We start from the raw sequence: 18,183 nt of genomic DNA on the forward strand, positions 1-18,183 counted from the left end.
ATTGACTATGCAAAAGCATTAGATTGTGTGGATCATAACTCATTATGGACAGTCTGGAGAAGAATGGGAATTCCGGAATACTTAACTGTGTTCATGTGGCACCAAGAAGCACGTGTGCAAACAGAACAAGGGCGTACTGCATGATTTGAAATCAGGAATGTGCACATAGCGTTGCATCCTCTCACCAAACTTCTTCAGTTTGTTTACTGAGCAAATAGCCCAAGATCCTGGATAATATGGAGAAGAAGGCAGCATCAGGATTGGAGGAGAGCTCCTTAACAACCTCTGATGTGCAGATGACACAACCTTGCTTGATGAAAGTAATGGAGGACTTGGAGCACTTTAATGAAGATAAAGGATTGCCGTCCTGAATATGGATTAAAGCGCTCGCTTTAGCAGCACATAGACTATAATTGGAATGATACAGAGAAGATTAGCGTGGCCCCTGAGAAAGGATAACACGCAAATTCAGAAGGCATTTTTTAAGGTGTGGGAGGGGTTGTCAGTGTTGGTAGCCTGCTTGAATCTTTGTTATGTATTTTTCTGTTTTTTCATATATGAAACCAAGATTGATGAACATATAGAGACAACAATTAGAATAAGAATTCCTGGGGGGCTCGATGGGGTGGTAAAGGGGAGCAGATATCAAGGAGTTCAAGAAGGAAGAAAATGTTTTGAAACTGATATGGTAGCAATTGTACAGTATTGTTTGATGTGATTGAACTATGGGATAGTATGATATCTCTGTTAGCTCCCAAGAAAATGTGTTTTTTGCGGGGAGGAGCGGGGTAGAATGACAAGAAAAAAAAAGAAAGAAAAGAAAGAAAGGAAAGAGATTACAACTCCATGTACAGAAAACAAAAACCCTCACGACTGAACTAGGAGAAAGCATCATGATAAAGCGAGAAAAGACTGAGGCTGTCAATTATTTTGTCTTGCTTAAATCCACCATCAGCGGTCACTGAATCAGCAGCTAAGAGTCAGCATTGCTGCAGAGACCTCTTTACAGTGTGGAAGAGCACGGGTGTCACTTCAAGGACTCAAGTACACTTGACCCAAATCATGTTTTTTTCAAGTGCCTGCTATGCACGTGAAAGTTGGACATAGAATAAGGAGAGCAATGAAGAATCCGTGCATTTGAATTAGGGTGCTGGTGAAGAATATTGAAAGTCCCACGGACTCCCAAAGATCAAACAAATCTGTCTTGCAAGAAGTATCAGCAGAGTGTTTCTGAGAAGCAAACTGCAGGACTATGAGTTGGAATGAACTCGATATCAATGGGTTTGTTTTACTTTGTTTTCCATCCCCAGGCAGATTAGGAAGAAAGGCCTGGCAATCTACTTCTAAAATCAGCCAAGGAAAAACCTATGGATCACAGCAGTCTAACCCTTAATTATTGGGATAAGGGAGGAGTGAGCAGTATTTTGTAATGTAGTGAAAGGAAATGATGTAAAATGCTGGTTCCATGACAACTAATATTATTTATCAGATAATTTTAGAAATTCTTAGTTGAATAGGTTTTCTGTAGAAAATACTTTACATCAATCCATTGTTGAGGGAGACATTTCCTCAAAGTAACACAGCTGGTATTTCTGGAATAAATATGACTAACAACTAATTCTATAGGATGTTAAGCTACTCTATGTCAAGTTATAAAACTTGCTAAGAATACTGACTTTAGTTTTATCTTCAGTCTACTAATTATTTTGAATTAGCCATACTGTTTTTGCTATTTTTCTATCTTGTTTCCTCAGCGACTAGCTGGAATAATATGATAGATTTTATACAGGATGATGGGTTTAATCTAACATTCTCCTTGCTCGAAATTTCTCTCCCATGTTATTACTCTATTTTCAGAATTAGATGATATTTGTAGAATTGTCTTAGACAGCAAAGGACCATACTTCTCTGCGTACTTGCATTAAAGAGATAAGTGACTCTTTCCTTGTCATATATATGTGAATATTCACAAGAATTATTTTAACAAGTTACCTATTTATTCAAGTCTCACACTTGGTGTACATACATGTTAATTTATAGATTTCTTATCCCAAGGAGATGAAAATTTCTTTCTAGTGGAAAACATAACCTTCAAAGAAGAGAGTTGTTCTACTATGTAGAAACTTTACCAGTTCTGAACTAATCTGGTAATATTGTTTTACATTCTTTTATTAAGCTGCCTATATATACCTAAATCTACAATGATTTTTTCTTGGTCTTAAGAACTTAACTGCTTCTCTTGGTAATTATCTTGTGTTAGGCTGAGTTGTCTAGAGAAACGAAACCAGTGATACTCATATCTGTGTAAGAAAGAGCTCTGCATAGATATTGTATCAAGAAGTCAGCTGTGGTAGTTTCAGAAGCTGTTGTCAATTTGAGAGGATTAAGAGTGAAGGGGTGGAGTTTAGTCTGTCAATCAAGTCGTAGCTTGATGACCTCATTTGGAGGCATGAAAGAGAGATAAATAGCTCACTGGAGGCAGGACACAGACTGACACCCTGGGAGCCATTCCAGCTGAGGAGACATGTGGAACTAAGCTTGTACCCTGAGCTGGAGGGGCCATGTAAAGACCCCTGCCAGCACTGAGATGCTTACAATAGCACTGTATCCACAATACTTTCCACCCACTGGCCTGTGATCTTACAGCATTTGGTGTCATTGCATGTGTTTCATGAGTCTGAAGTGGAATTTATAGATTGGTATCAGACTAACAGACTTGATCTATACTGGGCTGGGATGCTTTCTCAATATTCAATTGCTTTTATATATAAAGTTCTTTCTTACACACATGAGTCTCCCTCAATTTGTTTCCCTGGTCCACCCAGACTAACACCTCAGCCCAGCCCAGTCCAACTCAGGTCTGTGGACCCGATACTAACCAAAGCCCTCTTCAGAATCACATAGCTGCAGGCTGATCACACAGAAAGGTGAATCAGAAAGAAAGAACATCATAGGCTGATGGATGCAGAATCACATGGCTCTGGATCACACAGGATGGTGAAGGCAAGCCTTTAAAACCCCAGACACTATTCTTTCTGATAGCTATGCATCATCGAGTTTCTTCACCACATTTTGTGTAGCACCATGTCTTCCAAGATTTCTTCATTAGGTCAAATATCAAGCAGGGCCATGTAATAAGAATGATTTGCTCTTAGATTAGGGATAAGACTAAGTGCAAGTTCAAATTTTACTCATATCTATGATTTATATATGCCTCTGGTTCACAGGAGAGGCATCATTGTCAATTTATGTAAAAGATGATCATCAATCACCTCCATAGAGCACAATACATTCTGTTGATAGTGTCATTAATTTAGGCAACGGTGAAGAATTTAAAACACACATGAGAAAAGCCTACAAGTGTAGACTGGATACAAATGATAATACCGTATTGACTTGTACAGATTAAATCCTTAAGGAACTGGAAACTATTTAAACAAACAATGAGGTGGGTGGTGAGGCAAAACTTTCAATAGTATTAATTGACAGTGGCAGAACCAGGCCTATCAGATTAATCATATCTTAATAAAGTAAGAAGGGCACTGACGTAGTAAATATATGTTAATCTAATGACTGCCAGGTCTATACCCTTGGTATAAGCTGTCTTCTGCTGCTTCTCACACCATGTCATTTTGGCTTTGGGATCAATGGCTACAGAAAAGATTGAGGTAGAGCCCAGTTCACTTAATGGGGTTTCCACATCAAGTCCTTCTGCTATGACCTTTGAAGGATGTTGTGGGTTCAAAGATGTAGGATCTAATGTCTCAGTGGTCTATAGCATGTGGCCTGAGTCAACAGGAGCTGAATTGCCCAAATTAAACCTGCCAACAGGTCTAAAGTGCCAAATTAGGTACATAGGACAGGCACATTGTCCCCTTGGATTCTACATAAGTATTGTAACGTGTAAATGCACTTGCCTTCTCCAAGACTTGGATGCTCCCCTCCCTCGCATCTTGACTTGAATTTCTAGACAGGTTAGCTTGTCACCCTGATAGAAGTGTTGTTGATTTGGGATGATCTTATCAACTTTTTGATTGGCAGAAACTAAATGGTCATCTCCCTCTCCCTCGATCTTGAACAGCTGTCAAAGTGGTTTTCAAGAAGGGGTGCTACATGCTTCATCGGTGCTCTATGCTTCATGGGCACACATCAGGTCCTCTACCAAGTTGTTTTTAGCAGACTGAATAATCTGGAGAGATCTTTCTTCTTTTTTGATGTGTATGTTTATTGCTATAAATTTCCCTTTTAAGCTCTGGTTTTGCTATATCTGTTTTTTTTGTACTGTGTATGGTTTGATTCAAGGGATTTTAAAATTATATATTTTATTGCTTCTATTACCCAGTAAATTTATAGCAGGCTATCCTCTAACTTACATTTCCCCCTTGATTTACCCTTTATTGATTTTTAATTTCATAACCTTGTGGTATGAGAAGATGCTTTGTAGTATATTTTATTAATTTAGTGAAGCTTGCTTTGTGCCCTAACACATTGGGTTAGGCAGGGTTCTCTAGAGAAACAAACCAGGAAATATATTTGTTAATATGTTTGTATAACGAGAAGGAACAGAACAGCTAATTAGTCCTCACAGCACTACAGAGGGCTCAGTCCATCTCACCTCCTTGGACAGTTAATGTACTGAAGGTACTTTCTACTCATTCCAGCTTTTGGTCCAAAATCAAGGAAGCAGACAGCGAAGTGGCTGGTGGAAGGTACGGAGTCTGCCCACAGGCAACATGAGCAGAAGTGGCCTGCTGGCAGCAGACAAGGCAATGTGGGGTGGCAACAGCAGGAAGCTGAGATGTTGAGGTGTAGCAGAGGCCAGATAAGTTTGAAAAATGTTTCCAAGAATGGAATCACAGATTTGATAAATGTATTAGGTATAATGGAGAGTACGTTGAAGGTGATGAGGTTGTTTTTTTTTTTAATTAAATACATAGCTTTGAAAAAAATATTTGTTTTTTGTGGGGTACCCCCTGTACAGCTAGCATACATATAAATGAAAACACATTGAACCTATTTGTATCTGGTGCATGATACATGAATGAGGGAGGTATTCAATAAGCACATCTAAAGAAGAAATTCTGACAATCACAAACCTTGCCTTTGCAATGGATTATATGGTCATAACTAATAGGTAAAACTACCTTCCTCAACTACCCATCTGTATTCCCTTTGCCCTCAGCCAGCACCTCAGCTGGCCATGGTTCTCTGCCTAGTGGGGTGACCCAGACCTTCATTCCTGGAGAGTCTGGGTCATTAGCAGTCCTGTCTGAATTGAGTTGCTATAGTTTACCATTTATTTTAATTACCGGGCATGGTAGTACTAAGAGACAATCTAAGGAATCTCCTGGATTCCAGATATATTCTTCTTGACCTCCATTATATAGTGCCAATCCAATTTCCCCTTGGTAACCAGGAACCATTACACCACTCAGTACAGTGACACCCTGATTTATCTGTTGATCCAAAGGCACGAGGAGTTCAAAGTGGGCAGGGGGCATTCTTAGTTGGCAATTCGGTGGAATAAGAGCTTTATTTCCAGATAGGAGTGTTTCTTCCTCTGGAAGTAGGACCTCCGGGCCTGAAGAGCATAGAATTGCTGGGACAGGAAGCAAAACTGCTGCAAGTGGATCACTAGGAGTAGTAGTATGTGGTGCCCCTCCAGCTTCCACCCCTTGGTTCCTGGACCCATGAATCCTGGCTATTGGGGACACAAAACAATATGTCGACCACTGGCTTAAAGCATATACAACCACTTGGAGAACATTGTCCCAGTCCTGCAAGGTGCTGTCACCTGGTTGGCACTGTAATTGTGTCTTTAGAAGGCCATTCCATTGTTGGATCAAGCCAACTGCTTCAGGGTGATGAGAAATATGGTATGATCAGTGGATTCTAAGGGCATGGGCCCTGTGTCACACATTATTTTCTGTGACGTGAGTTCCTTGATCTGAAGCTATGCCATGTGGGATGCCATGCTAGTGGCATTCTGTAAGTCCACGAATGGCAGTTTTGGCAGAAGCATCGTGTGCTGGGAAGGCAAATCCATATCCAGCGTAGGTGTCTATGCCAGTAAGAACAAAACACTACCCCTTCCGTGAAGGCAGTGGTCTTATGTAATCAACCTGCCACCAGGTTGCTGGCTGATCTCCCCAAGGAATGATCCATCTTGGACTCAATGTTGGCTTCTGCTGCTGGCAAATGTGGCACTCAGCAGTGGCAGTGGCAGTGGCCAAGTCAGCATTGGTTAACCTCCGTCCCTGTCACTGCGTCCATCTTGTTCTTGTGCCCATTGGACAATGACAGGAGTGGTGGAAGAAAGAGAGGGACTGGTCTCCACAGTGTGTCATCTTATCTATTCAATTGTTAAAATCTTCCTCTTCAGAGGGAACCCTTTGGTGAGCATTCACATGAGACACAATTAACTTTACTTTCTTGGCCCATTTAGAGAGGTCTATCCCCATACTACTTCCCCACACCTCCTTGTCACCAATTTTCTAATCATGTTTCTTCCAATTCCCTGACCATCCAGTCAAACTGTTAGTCACAGTCCATGAATTAGTATACAGACACACACTGGCCAGTTCCCTTTCCAAGCAAACTCAACAGCCAGGTGCAAGCTTGAAGTTCTGCCCATTGGGAGAATTTCCTTTCACCACTGTCCTTCAGATAGATACCAGAAAGGGGCTGTAGTGCTGCTGCTGTCCATTTATGATTGACAACTGAGTATCATGCAGAGCTAACAGTAAACCAAGCACATATTTCCTCAACTTATCAGTTCCATTTTTAGATAAAAAAGGGTACTCCAAAATATCCTGAATTGCGTTAGGCAAAACAGAGCTTTCATAGTACACATTTTTCCTCCTAGGTGAGAATCAAGCAACTCACTCTGAGTTAGTGCACCCAGTGGCATTGCCTGGGAAGGTTCTCTCTGGTCACCGTGAATTTTTTCATAAAAGCAGTTTTGCTCAAACTTTGTTTTTTTGTGATGGCTGGTTTAAATTTTGTTTCCTGCTTGGGAAAAATGACACAGAAACTGTTGTGATGTTGAACACAGCTTACAAGGGTAGTGCTATGGGAAAAACTCAAGTGCACAAGTGGTTTTCTTGTTTCAAGAAAGGTGACATGTTGATTGATGATATAACCTCATTCTGGACATGTGTCAAGTTCCCAAACAGACAAAAATATTGACTTGTGAATTTGGAGTTTGTTCCACCAGGTCAACCTGTTAATCCAGCTTTCTATTTGGAGGTTCTGAAAAGATTGTGTAACAGTGTGTAACAAAAAAGGCCTGATTTGTGGCAGACAGGGGAGGGGTTTTGCCGCCATGACAATGCACCCGCTCACACAGCCATCTCAGTGTGCCAGTTTTTGGCAAAAAACAGGATACCTATCTTGCCCCACACACCTTACTCACCTGACCTCTCTCTGTATGGCTTTTTTTCCCCTTGACTGAAGAGGCATGTAAAAGGAGAGTGACTTGCCGATATAGAAAAAGTGAAGAAAAAAAATGAGGGAAATGCTGTCAACCATCCAAACAGATAAGTTTAAAAAATGTTTCCAAGAATGGAATCGCAGATTTGACAAATGTATTAAGTGCAATGTAGAGTACTTTGAAGGTGATAAAATTGTTTTGTTAGAAAAATTTAAATACATTGCTGTGAAAAAAGTTTATTTTGGTAGCCTCTAGTATATTTCCCTATTATTAGTTTTTTGTACATAACTAAAACACTTGACTTAAAGCTTTTGTCTAGTAAGTTCAACTTGCAGTTTTCCTCAGGGTACTTCTATCTTGTGTGTGTACAGGCTATTTTCTTTGCTTTTGATCTTTGTATGTTTCACGATATTTGTTGACATTTGAACCACTGGTGTGGTAAGCAGTTCAATATTCCCATATACATTATTGCTATTTTCCAGTGCTGTTTTCAAAGTAATTTTTCTCAGTATTTGTTTTTTTAATTCAAGAATAGTACTTGAATATATTTCATTATAAAAACAATTTTATACATAACATAAAATGTGAACATCTCCCTTTGACTCAAGGTTTAAAGGCATTCTCCTCCCCAGAAATAATAGTTAACCTAGACCTTTTTCTATGTATTTACATAGAAGGGTGCAAAAATGAATACACCATCACTAGAATGGTTTAGAATAGATCATTTATTTCAGTATGGTGATTTTATTGTAAATGGAAACCAACAATTTTAGCAACGCTAATAGACTCTTACTGATCTATCACAGTAATGCCATGTCACTTAACTTTACTTATATAGACCACAAGGGATGTATATGCCTGATGTCATATTCCTAATTGGGCAATTTTGACTTAGTTTCTGTTCAGATGTTAGTGACCCAGGTCAAGTGCTGTAGATATCTGATACTTTAGACTCGGCCCTTCCAAACTACAGATAGCCTTGGGAAGATTGGGAATTCCAGCACACTTCATTGTGCTCATGTAGAACTTGTACAGGAATCAAGAGACAGTTGTGCAAACAGAACAAGGGAATACTGCATGATTTAAAATCAAGAAAGGTATATGTCAGGGTTGGTTGTAGCCTCTCACTATATTCAGTTAATGTTGAGAAAATCAACAGGAAGGCTGGATTACATAAAGAATACTGTGGCGGCATGTGGATTGGAGGAAGGCTTATTGACAAGCTGCGATATGCAGTTGACACCACTTTGCTTGTTGGAAGTGAGGAGGACTTGAAGCACTTGTGGATAGAGATCACGGATTACAACCTTCAGTAGGGATTACAACTCAAGGTAAAGAAGGCAAATCCTCACAAATGAGTCAATAGGTCACAGCATGATAAATAGAGAAAAGGCTGAAGTCAAGGATTTTGTCTTGCTTGGATCTACAATGAATGCTCCTGGAAGCAGCAGGCAAGAGATCAAAGGACATGCTTCACTGTGTAAATATACTGCACAAGAACTCTTCAGAGTATTGAAAAAATGTTACTTTGAGGATTAAGATGTAGTGGTGTTTTCAATGGCCTCATATGCATGTGAAAGCGGGACACTGAAGGAGGAAGACTTGAAAGAATTGGTGCATTTCAATTGTAGTCCTAGTGGGGAATATTGAAATTAGCCTTGACTGCTGAGCAGACAAACATAACAAAGTTCAGCCAGAGTGCTCCTTTGAGGCAAGGATGTCAAGAGTTCATTTCCTGTACTTCAGACATGTTAGAAGTAAAAACCAATCTCTGGCGAAGTTTACCATGCTTGGTAAAATGGAGGGTCAGAGAAAGAGAGGAAACCCCTTCATGAGATGGACTGACATAGTGGCTGCAACAATGGGCCCAAGCACAGGAACAAATGTGAGGATGGCTCAGGACAGGCTAATGTTTTGTTCTGCTGGGTCACTACAGGTCAGAACCAAGTTGATGGCACCTAACAACAACAACAACAACACAATGTGGACTCCAGTGAGAACCCAAAGTCTGTCCCAAGGTTACCACATGGATTGAGCCTCCAGTGAATCTCCTCTGACCGTGGTCCAGGGAGGGGGATATCCTCACTACCTCTCAGCCAGAGCACACTGAAAACTGGACTGTGGCAGGTGCAGTTAGGTTCAAATGTGACACCTTATCATTTGATCTCCCTTTTGGCCCTTTTAAAGTTTGTTCCAGTTTTTAATATGTTTTCCTTTCTTTTTGATTGAGCTAGCTCTCTTTTATTTTGTCATTGTTGCTGGTTTTTTGCTTTACTGTTTTTTAAATTTTGTTTTACATGTTTTTCTGCATATATGGGGCAGGGAATGTGCAGATGTGCTTTATACAATTGATGTATGTATATGTATGGATTGTGATAAGAGTTGTATTAGCCCCTAATAAAATGTTTTTAAAAATACACTTGTGATGAAAACAAAAAACAAAACAAAAAAATCCAGGATATAGATAAATATATAAAGACTATAGGTTAATAACTGCCTTAGGGACATGGCTCTGTAGAAAAAGTTACAGTCTGGAAAACCCACAGGGGCAGTCTTATAGGTCACGGAGTTACAGTTGATTCGATGGTAGAGAGTTTAGAACAGTGGTTTAGAACAGTGGTTCTCAACCTGTGAGTTGTGACCCCGTTGGGGATTAAATGACCCTTTCACAAGGGTCGCCTAAGACCATTGGAAAAACACATATTTCCGATGGTCTTAGGAACCGAGACACCGCTCCTCTATCCGTCTCCAGGCAGGTCGCCCACATGTACTTAGGCCCACCTATGAGAACCTGGCGTGAAGACTGTTACCACGTTATACCATGCTTCAAGAAAAATTTCATTTTTTTGTCATGAGAAATCAATAGTTCACAATATAGAATGACATATTGTTTTTGTGATTCATCACTATGCTTTCATTATGTTCAATTGGCAACAATGAAAATACATCCTGCCTATCAGATATTTACATGATGATTCACAACAGTAACAAAATGACAGTAATGAAGTGGCAACAAAAATAGTGTTATGGTTGGGGGTCACCACCACATGAGGAACGGTCTGAAAGGGTTGCAGCATGAGGGAGGCTGAGGACCGCTGGTCTAGAAGGACATAACAGAGGAGGGGACGTGAGGAGCTGACAACAATAACTGAGAAAAAAGGAAATTTTTCTAAAATTACTTGTGGCTATGACTGCACAACTCTTATGAATATGGTTGAACTACTGAATTTTCTGATATATAAATTATATGCAATAAAATTTTTTCATTAAAAATGTTTTCTTAACTGAGTATTTAAGAAATTATTCATTGTAAATATGTTATAGATATATGAACAGAAAGGGTATTTTCCTACAGTTTTTGATCTTGGAGATTTTTGAAAGTTCTTTATATGTTCCACAATATTAAAATGTGAAATATTTAAGTGATAGCTAGCCTTCAGTATAACAATACAGAAACCAGATTTGGGAAGTATCATCAATGGCAGACAGCTGGATATTAAAGACTGGACTCAATTCTTTACTGAAATTATTCCTTAAGGCCCATATTGATGAGTTTTTTCTAGAAATAACTTGTATCCCTACAATGTTTGCCAAAAAACTTGGTGTGGTATAATTGTCAAACTGAGAGAAGAGTCCTATCATAACAAGTAGGTTTGGGATCTACATGTCATTATCTAATCTCAAATTATAGCAACTGTGACATTCACTTCTAGCTAGTATTTCATAGAACTGGATTGGGTGTCAGTAGCTCAAATCATGCATTTTCTGCCTATAATCTAACCTTCTTCTTTAAGTGGTCATTGTATCAGAGAAAACAAAGTTCTCGTTTTGGAATTAGACTGTATTTTCTCTTGAGGTTATAGTTTCAGGAATTAACTAGCTTGAACTTTTAAAGTTTCTATTACAATTCTTCTCTTATTATATTTATTGTCAGAAAAATATTTTTAATATGCACTTTATTAAGACTAATCACATTTTTCTGCCTACTTTTCCAATTAGAAACTTTCAACAATTGATAATTGAACTCTACATCATACAAGTAATTTACTTTCTAGAAGAGTTGTATGAGCCCCCTAATTAAAAATAAATAAATGCAAATGTTAAAAGGGTAGACATTTAGGTTCCTCTAAAACATAACTGAAGCTATTCCTGCAGTACTTCTATTCCAAAAGAGAAGATGAGACCTGCCATCAATCTTACAGACACATCATAAAAATGCTTCAGGGAAGAATACCATAGTGTTTTTGAAAAGCGTTTTTTGATCCAGACTTTGTATGAAAAGTCAATAAAAAAAAGTAATGGAACCACAGATAACACTTTCTTCAACAGTTTAAAGATAGTGTTTTCATTTTCTCTCATTTTTTTCCTTTAAAATCTTTCCACTTTCTACCAGCTTTATTTGGTCATTTTCAGTTTTTCAGAATTGTGAAATTGAATGCTACTCTTAGAGGTGTCATTTATATTTCTCTTATCTGGTTGGCTTATAGCTCCTTTGTACTTCTGAATTATTAAGGGAAAACAGAGACTAAGTATTAGTGACTGGCTAAAACAGAAGAATAAAAATAAAAGTGGTATTTGTGTTTACATCCAATAAGAATTGTCAGGTTTATGACTTATTAACCACAGAAGGCAGATGAGGCTGTCTTCTCCTATAAAGATTTAGTATCAGAAACCCAAATGGCCAGTTATACTCTGTCCTATAGAATTAACTTGATGGCAGTGAGTTTGGTTGGTTTATGGGTTGCCCTGATGATTTTTAAAATGTGCTATTAAAGGATATAGGGCTCATATCTTTAAAGATATATAATTTAAAATATTACATGAGAGATAAAATAACCTATAAACCTCATATAAGCCTCACGTCTTTTCTGAACTTCTAAGGATATCTCATTTTCACAGTTTTGTTTGTAAGCTTGGGAACAATTGGAATGGAGGAGAATACTTGGTTGATTTCCACAAAGGAGGATGCGAGTACCGTACTTAAGGGTACAAAACAGAATAGTTGTAGCATATGCGGTAAGAAGAATGAAATAAACAAAACCATAATCTACAGAGATGTTTGGAAGAGTTTTAGAAGGAAAAGGTTGAGAGACAGCATGGGTAGAATGTGCAAGGCTTTGAGAACCAGACAGGTAGAGGTGCCATCCCAGCACACGCTCTTTTCGGGGATTTCTAAGAGTATTAAAGACATTACTTTTCAAACGTGTCCCGTGTGTTTCCTGGATGTGGCCTGCTCCCCGTCTGTTTTGATTACTGTGATTGTATAATGAGTTCTGAGACCAGGAAGCATGAAGTCCCCTGCTGCATTCGTCAACATTGGTTCAGATATTCCAGGCTTCTTCTTTTCGATATAGAGTTGGAGATGGCTTTTCCATTCCATTGAACAATACTGTTGGAATTTGGATCAGGATTGCAGGACATATATAGATCATTTTGGGAAGTGCTAACATTCTCACCATGTTAAGTCTTTTCTTACAGTAACATTTCATAACTTCTCTTAGGTCCCTCAAAAAAACAAAAACACAAATAAAAAACCTCACTGCCATCAAGTTGATTCCAACTGATAGCAACCCTAAGGGACAGGGTAGAAGTGCTCATGTGGATTTCAGACTGTAATTCTTTATGGGAGTAGAAAGCCTCATCATTCTCCTGAGTTGTGGCTGGTGGTTTAGAACTACTAACCTTGAAGTTAGCAGGCCAACATGAAACTGCCATGCCACTGGGGTTCCTTATGCTCCCAGTTTTAGGTGTTATTCCCAAGTACTTTACCTTTCGGAGGCTATTGTAAATGAAAGTTGTTTTGTCTTGAATTATGTCCTCCCGAAACATGTGTTATAAGTCCTAACCTCTAGTCCTGTGGTTATAATCCTATTAGGGAATGGATTAATTTTGTTATGAAAATGAGGCAGGGCCTCCCCACAGAAGAATTTACTTCAGAGGATAGTATTGAAGCTACAGCTCAGAGAGAGGGAAATGTCTGATGAGAGCACAAGGGAGCAAATGCAGGGGCAGGAAGAGAGAGTGGAGCACATCCTGGCCCACCAACCCTTGAGGACAATATCCCTGCTCAGAGCAGCCAATGTACAGAGGGTCATATGGCCGGCCCCACTATGAGACATGGCGTCCCTCGCTGATCCATAGCCCTACAGGGGACAACACTGGAGACAGTTTGGGAATTGCACCCAATCTGACCCAACAACACAGAGGCAAAACACTAAGGTCATGCAACAAAACAGCAAGGGGAGCAGAGCAAGGAAGTCCCGAGGGAGTACCAAAAATAGACTTTGGGGCAAGGGTGTGGCACCCCATCAGACTTGACTGGAAAACATTTCTAAGGTCAACTAACAGACCTTGAACTATTTATAGGCTTTTCTTCTTTTTGTCATTTTTTTTTGCTGTTTGGTTTTCTTTTGTCACTTTGTCTTTTCTGTCTTGTTTTGTGTGTGTGTGCATATTATTATCTCAGCAAGTCTATCTAGACAAGATAGGCTGGATAAACAATCTGGAGAAGAAAACAACAGGACTGATTGTTCCAGGGGGACATGGGAGAGGGAGAGGTGGGGGAAAGGAAGTGGTGTTAACAAACCCAGGGACAAGGGAACAACAAGTGATCCAAAATCAGTGGCAAGGAGGGTTGTAAGAACCTGTTAGGAATTGATCAATGGCAATGTAACTGAGAGGAATTACTGAAACCCAAATGAAGGCTGAGCATGATAGTGGGACAAGAGGAAAGTAAAAGGAAAGAGCTAGGAGGCAAAGGGTACTTATAGATGTCTAAATACAGGTATGTACATATGTAAATATATTTATATATGATGATGGGGAAATAGATCTGTGTGCATATATTTATAGGTTTAGTATTAAGGTAGCATATGGACATCGGGCCTCCACTCAAAAACTCCCTCAATGCAAGAACTCTTTGTTCTATTAAACTGGCATTCCTTGATGCTCACCTCCTGACACTATTGCTGAAGACAAATGGGCACATAAGCAAATGTGGTGAAAAAACTGATGGTGCCCGGCTATCAAAAGATATAACATCTGGGGTCTTAAAGGCTTTAAGGTAAACAAGCAGTCATCTAGCTCAGAAGCAACAAAGCCCACATGGAAGAAGCACACCAGCGTGTGTGATCATGAGATATTGAAGGGATCAGGTACCAGGCATGAAAGAACAAAAAAATCATATAAATGTGAATGAAGGGGAGTGCAGATTGGGGACCCAAAGCTCATCCGTAGGCAACTGGGCATCCCCTTAAAGAAGGGTGGTGGGGAGGAGATGAGCCAGGTAGTGTGCAGTGTAGCAATGATGAAACATATAACTTTCCTCTAGTTTGTTTTTTATTATTAATCGTTTTATTAGGGGCTCATAAAACTCTTATAATCCATGCATACATCAGTTGTATAAAGCACATTTGTTCATTCATTGCCATCATCATTTTCAAAACATCTGCTCTCCACTTAAGCCCCTGGCATCAGGTCCACATTTTTTCCTCCTCCCTCCCCGCTCCGCACTCCCTCCTGAACCCTTGATAATTTATAAATTATTATTTTGTCATAGCTTGCCCTATCTGATGTCTCCCCTCACCCACTTTTCTGCTGTCTGTCCCCCAGGGAGGAGGTCACATGTAGATCATCGGAATCGGTTCCCCCTTTCCAACCCACCCTCCCTCTACCATCCCAGTTATGCCACTCACACCACTGGTCTTAAAGGGTTCATCCACCCTGGATTCCCTGTGTTTCCGGTTCCTATCTTTACCAGTGTACACCCTCTGGTCTAGTCGGACTTGCAAGGTAGAATTGGGATCATGATAGTGGGGGAGGAAGGAAGCATTTAGGAACTATTCCTCTAGTTCTTAAATGCTTCCTCCCCAGCACTATCATGATCCCAGTTCTACCTTATAAATCTGGCTAGACCAGAGGGTGTACACTGGTACAGAAAGGACTGGAAACACAGGGAATCCAAACCAGATGATCCCTTCAGAACCAGTGGTGAGAGTGGCCATACTGGGAGAGAGGAGAAAAGGTGGGATTGAAAGGGGAACCGATTATAAGGATCTACATATAATCCTCCCTGGGGAACGGACAACAGAAATGTGGGTGAAGGGAGACATGGGACAGTGTAAGATATGACAAAATAATAATTTATAAATTATCAAGGGTTCATGAGGTAGGGGAAGTGGGGAGGGAGGGGGAAAATGAGCAGCAGGTATTAAGGGCTCAAGTAGAAGGCAAATGTTTTGAGAATGATGATGGCAACCAATGTACAAATGTGCTTGACACAATGGATGTATGTATGGATTGTGATAAGAGTTGTACGAGCTCCCAATAAAATGATTTTTTTAAAGAAAATGAGGCAGGGTTAGTGTAGGGTATGTATTGAGTAGATTTTGGGGGGTGTGGGGTGGGGTGGGGAACTCTAATAGAGACTAAACAGCCAGGGGAAATCACAGATGGAGGAGGAGAGGTACATTCTTTGCTTGGTTTCCTTTTTGGAGTTGTGTTATTTTAAAGGAACCCACCTTATTTTTGTGTGTTGATTACGTACTCTGCTACTTTGCTAAGTTTAGTAACTTTCTTGTGACGTCTCTGGGACTTTCTGAGTATAGGACAGTGTCATCTGTGAAAAAGTATAGTTTTACTTTATTTTCAAGTTGCAGAAACCTTTTTTCTTGCCTGCTGTAAGGCTCTGACGAAGACTTGCAGTGCAATGTTGAATAAGAGTGGTGTGTGGATACGACCTCCTTCTTTTGCTACCATTCTTAAAGGGAATGCTCTCCGTCTTTCTCTGCTGAGAACATGCCTTTTGATCCTTGTGAGTTGCCAGCATGTCAATTATTCTATATCACAAATAATGTTATTTTAAAATACATAAAGCCTTTACTTTACATTTTAAGTTTGAGAGCAGATATTTTGCTATTATTATTCAGGAGAAATGAGTGATTAGCTGAACATTAATAATTAATGAGCTATGTTTATATTAGAAAATAGTAAACTTTTCCATTAGATTTCATTTATGCCAGTGTGGGAACCCTGGTGGTGTAGAGGCTACAATTTGGGCTGCAGTCTTCCAGGTCTGTAGTTTCAAACCACAAGCTGCTCTACGGGTGAAAGAAGGGTGTGTTAGGCCAGGTCGACTACAGAAACAAATTCAGTGACATGCATAATATATGTGTAAGAAAGAACTTTATATCAAGAAGTAATTATATATGTCAAGAAAGTGTCCCTTGGGGCAGGGAATGTATGGATGTGATTTATATAATTGATGTATGTATATGTATGGATTTTGATAAGAGTTGTATGAGTCCCTAATAAAATGTAAAACAAGAAAAGAGAAAAAAAATGATTAGGGCAAAGAATGTACAGATGTGCTTTATACAATTGATGTATGTGTATGTATGGACTGTGATAAGAGTTGTATGAGCCCCTAATAAAATGTTAAAAAATAATAATAAAAAAAGAAAAAAATTTAAAAAATAAAAGAAAGTGTCCCAGCCCAGTCCAACTCAAGTCCTTAAGTCCGATACTAGCCCATGAGTCCCTCCTCAGAGTCACACAGCCACATGCAATGATGTAGAATGCAGGGAGATCACAGGCCACGACACACAGTCATGTGGATCTGAGGCTGGTGGAAACATGGCAGGGCTCCCGCAGCCCTCGGGGTGTGCAGCCAGCGGGAAAGTCAAGGCGGAGAGAGTGGGGGAGGTTCCCAGGATCCTGCTTATGAGAAGGCCACATCCACAACGAGACACCACCAGGCTATGGCCTGATTGACAGCTTGGATACCACCCCTACACTTTTATAAATCTTCAAGTTGACATAAATTATATACCGTTAACTTCTACAACGGGGCTTTCTACTCTTATACATGGTTGGAGTCTCAGAAACCCCCAGGGCAGTTCTACCTATCCTATAGGGTCACTATGAGTCAACATTTACTAGGTAACAGTGAGTTTTGAAAGGAATCTTGAATTCCTAATGCGTTGTGTTGGGCTGCCAACCACAAGGTCAGCAGTTCAAAGCTACCAACCATGCTGAGGGAGACAGATGAGGCTTTCTACTTCCATAAAGATTTACAGCTCTGGAAACCCACAGGGGCTGTCCTACTCGGTCCCAGAGTCACTATAATTTGGAACAGACTCAAAGACAGTGAGGGTTTTTTTGGTTTGAGTCAAGTTTTTTTGCTATCTCATTTTTGGGGGTGGGGTTGGGGGAGGGAGTTTATAAAAACACTTAAAAAATACAAATGAGTTATCTGTAATTCACCTCTGAAATCCATGACCTCACAGAAACCCAGATCCACTTCTATTCTGTTCATATGGCACTGTTGAGACTGATGGTTAGGTAAGTAAACTTCAGACACTAGGGTGCTAGGATTTTCCCTCTAAAATACTGGACCTTTTATCTGACTTGTTTGCCAGGACTTCTCAGAGATGTTCAAATCTTGATACCTGTCCAAGTGTTGTCGGGCTGTTAACAAGAAAACTCTGACACTCTTTCCACCTGCTGAGTTGTAGTGTGTGATTCACGAAAGTCAATATTTTCTGATTTCCTTTTGACCCAACTGCGTTTGAAAGGACTTTCTGATATATCTCTATTTTATTGTGGGTGAGTACTGGGGAGAGAAAAATGGCTTTCATTTATCATTATCCTTCAATAGACAGTAAAAACGAAGAAGGCAAGAAGCCATATTTTAGGCTTTCCTAGATCCTTGACTCTTTTTTAAAAAAAACTTTACAGAGCAGATAAAAAAT

General features: G+C 39.7%; 1 pseudogene; it reads left to right on the forward strand.

Moving 5' to 3' along the window:
* Positions 1–383: 383 nt before the first annotated feature.
* On the forward strand, positions 384–484 carry LOC142455730 (U6 spliceosomal RNA; annotated as a pseudogene).
* The last annotated feature ends 17,699 nt before the right edge of the window (positions 485–18,183 follow it).

The sequence above is a fragment of the Tenrec ecaudatus genome, chromosome 8, assembly GCF_050624435.1.
Source record: "Tenrec ecaudatus isolate mTenEca1 chromosome 8, mTenEca1.hap1, whole genome shotgun sequence".
Lineage (NCBI taxonomy): Eukaryota > Metazoa > Chordata > Mammalia > Afrosoricida > Tenrecidae > Tenrec > Tenrec ecaudatus.